The sequence below is a fragment of the Acartia tonsa genome, chromosome 7 (genome assembly GCF_053477335.1).
Source record: "Acartia tonsa isolate MP-2025a chromosome 7, ASM5347733v1, whole genome shotgun sequence".
NCBI lineage: Eukaryota > Metazoa > Arthropoda > Copepoda > Calanoida > Acartiidae > Acartia > Acartia tonsa.
This window is the reverse complement of record NC_137266.1, coordinates 51,956,063-51,960,045: the sequence shown is the minus strand read 5'-3', so window position 1 is coordinate 51,960,045 and position 3,983 is coordinate 51,956,063.

Sequence of the window (3,983 nt, the reverse complement as noted above, 5' to 3'; positions counted from 1 at the left end):
CTGCCTTAGCGTTTTCTTGTTTTTAAAAAAAAACTCTCTCTAACTTGCTTTTTCTTCCATTGTCTTTTGATTTCTTAATGTAATCTTCAAATACGTATTTATAATAAAGCCATTTTCATTCTTTCAAAGATGCAATTTAAATTACGGAATTTACTTTCCAATATATATTTTTTTATAACCGTCAGGAAAGGGTTAAAATGTTTTTAATTTTTGTTTCAAAATTTGGACACATTAGGGAGGGGCGCTAGAATCAACTCATTTTAAAACTAAGTTTTCTTAAATTTACTATATTATGAATTTAAATTTTCTTTTTTAAGAATAGTAATAAAATACTTCAATATTATGCAAATAGCAAGATGAAATAAAAAAAAATAATTTATTCTTATAAAGTAAAATATTGGGTTTTATTGTTCTGGGCAATGAGAGTTTATTATGGATTATTGGAGCACTATGAGTTTTAAACATTTATTCCTTGGAAAACTTGAGCTCGTTTATAGACATTTATTTCCTATATAGATCTGACATGGATCTTGAAACAATAAAGCAGGCCCTTTTGTAAATGTTAAAAATTGGAAAAATCTATTAAATAAAAGTAATAGCAAATATACTTAGTAAATGATAGTAACTTGTTGCTAAGCATTCTGACTTTAATAATCATAATTTTTAACAAGGATGACAACATCCATAAAAAAGAAAAGATAAAAGATTACCAATTTAATAATGGCAATAAAACATAATAAAAAGAAATAATAAAATATATTCAAGAATTCTTATAAAATCCAGGAAACTAAAGGGATAAGACAATGGCAGATAAATTGATGTACGTACATCCCCAATGATGATACACAAAATTACCCCTTCTATAGCTTAAAATTAGTGATTGAATCGTTTGGACACCAAATTAAAAGAACCAACCAATGAAAATTCAATATAATTCTCCAAGGTTGTTAAACGAACGAATAAGAAAACTGGGAACCTCTGATAAAATCTGTCTTTTAAAAGTCTAAATTTAATCATTGGTGAATATGTCAAAATGGAAATAAATACCATTTATGTTATAATTATAAAACAGCCTTGCTAGATAATTTGCAAATCTTTCAATTAAAACTAACATTTTCCTACCTAAAAATTTCTTAAAACTGCATTCCATAAGAATAGAAAAACTTCCCATTTAAAAATCTTCCAAATTAAATATATTGCTTTGTTTTATATTACATTTTGTATTTTATCAGCAAAAAACTTATATTCTAGGAATATCATATTTTCTTGAATTCGTTTTATTCAAATTATTATTTTTTATATGATTTTTGTATCATTTTTTTACGTTCTATATAGGCCCGGCTCGGCAGCCCATGGCACATATTTTATATGTTTTAATGGGTATTTACCCAGTTTTTACAACAAAAATGGGTTTTATAAACCGAAAAGGGGTGGTACCTATAGCCAAAACACTAAATGTGATATAAATTGTTTTGTATCTTACTTGTAGCTCTATAGATTACATGAGGTTATGTAGTTTTCAATTACGGATCGTATCTTAGTATTAGCTACTCTACAACTCACTTTGGACATTCAAAAAAACCGGGTATTTAGAAAAAAAATGGGTTTTAATGCTCGATCGGTCCATAAAAGTGGCGCTCGGCACTAATGGGTTAAGGCTGAATTTATGTGACCTTAGCAAAGCAACTGATAAAAAAGACATTAATTATTTCACTTCAGGAGTGGTTTTATGAAGAACTTTATAACAGCAAACTTGTTCAAAATTTTGAATAAATAATCTTTGTTTTTCTTGTCATGATTATGCAGTAACTCCTAGTGGATGAAAATTGAACTTGAAATTTTCAAATCTAATTTTCTCAAAAACGGCTGCATTTTAGATTTTATTGTAAAGTGAAATGAAGTTAGCTTACCTAGGGTAATGAAATGCAGTATGTCCCAATTTAGGTTCTGACACAAAAAGTCAAAGCACCTTCAAACGCACTGTGATCAATTGATATTTTGTATGGGTAGACCTTGTGTAGATGTTGGTCTTATGTAGAGTTGGTCTTTTGTAGTTGTTTGTCTTTTGTAGAGTTGGTCTTTTGTAGCAACGCCTTCTTCTTTGCTTAGTCTAAATATACAGGGTCTTGCATCAAAGTTTAATATTAAAATACAACTTTCTTGTTGTCTGTAATAAAGTCCCTAAAACTCACATCCTACTACACCCCTAGGTTTAAGGAGGGTGTCGATTGCGCTTCGCACACATCCTTAGTAAAACCCTGTGAACGCAACTTGTATACCTATAACAGTCAAGGATCTAAAGGGAAGACAATAGCAAATGAATTGATGGAGATCTCCAATGATGACAAACAGAATTATGTTTATTATAATTAGTGGTTGAAACGTTTATACACTAGACTTCATGAACCAATCAAACTTCAAAAAAAGTTCCCAAAGTTCCCAAAGACAACAAAACAAAAAGAAACGTTATAAAATTTTGGAGACTAGTGTAATAAACAGCCCAATGTCTCCGCCCGCCCTATATAACAGTAGCTTTTGATTTATATAAATTGATTTGACATATGTCTAAAATATTAGTTAGTGCTTAAAGAGAGGATCGTGTTATAAATATAACTGGCTTTAATGAAGATTAAAATTCTGTTGTGTAAAAAGTAAAATTAATTATCATATTAATTGATTAATTAAATAATCAAGTTTCATCAAAATAAAAACGTAACAATTAACTATACAAATTATATAAATGTGAAATCATGGCGGACAAAGTAAGTTATAGAGTAAAAGTTTCAATAAAATTAAATAATTAGAGTATTTGAAATTTGCATAAGTAATATGTTTTATCAAATTTAAATATTAAACAAAAAAATAACAATTAGATAGTGAAGCATCTATAGACGTTTAGGGCGAAGATTTGTATTATCATATAGAAATTATGATTCCAAGGAAAATCAGATCCTTTAAGATTTGACAATTTTTGAAAAGTAAATGATAATTGCGCAACTCAACTTAGTTAGAATATGACAACAGAAAAAAATTTACTTTTGTTCGCGGATTTTCAAAAAAAAAAACAATGTTGTCATAAAACAGAAATTGAACAAAATTTTTTAAAACAATTTCTATTTTAGCAAAGATTAACAATCAGACTTACAAATTAACATTGACTAATAAAGTAATAACGGTTTAAGTACAAACAAAAATCCCTTAATTTATTAATGTTAAATGCTCAATAGGGACATACTTACATTTTAAGCTTTTATTATGGAGTAACTTCGCTTGTAACAAAGTGCCTAATCGCCCAAAAATAAGAAGATTAGGATATGTAAATGTAAAAATGTTTTAATCAAAAAGTTTTAAAATGAACATCGCATCTTCACTAATAAACCAGCAGTCTTTTTAAATAGTGGGCGAGAAAATCGCAATTCCCTTTTTGCCGTACGGGCGGACAGATAAAGTGCATTTTAAGGTAGTTTCGCAATAAAAAATATTGGTAGGATTGTATGAAAACCGACAAAAATTTTATGAAACATTTTTTTCAATCAGATTCCTTAAAATCATAACAAAGAATTTTTCCAAACAAAAAAAATCTACAAATTTTCTTTTGCTCATGAAAATCAGTTTTTTATCATAATTTTCCAGTATGGCTTCGAAACCGATTAATACCCGATGGATTAGAATCGTTTCTCAGCCATAATAAAAAATCATGTATAGCATCGTTACAAAGAACATTAAAATAAAATTATAAAATGTATACCAGTTTTGTTAGCTCCTCGGGCCTAACCAAACTGGTTTTGATTTTCAATATGCTGAAAGCTGTCATTTTTGGGTTTAAAAAGCTGCAAAGATAGAAAGAATTTTTTAAAAATCAAATCCTCTGCCAAAATTAAGGGGTAGGATTTTGTTTAAGCCTCAACATTTTCGGGTATGCTTTGTGCAAGCCCATTGCAAAAACCTCTAGATTTGTAAAAGCAAACTTGTTCAAAATTTTA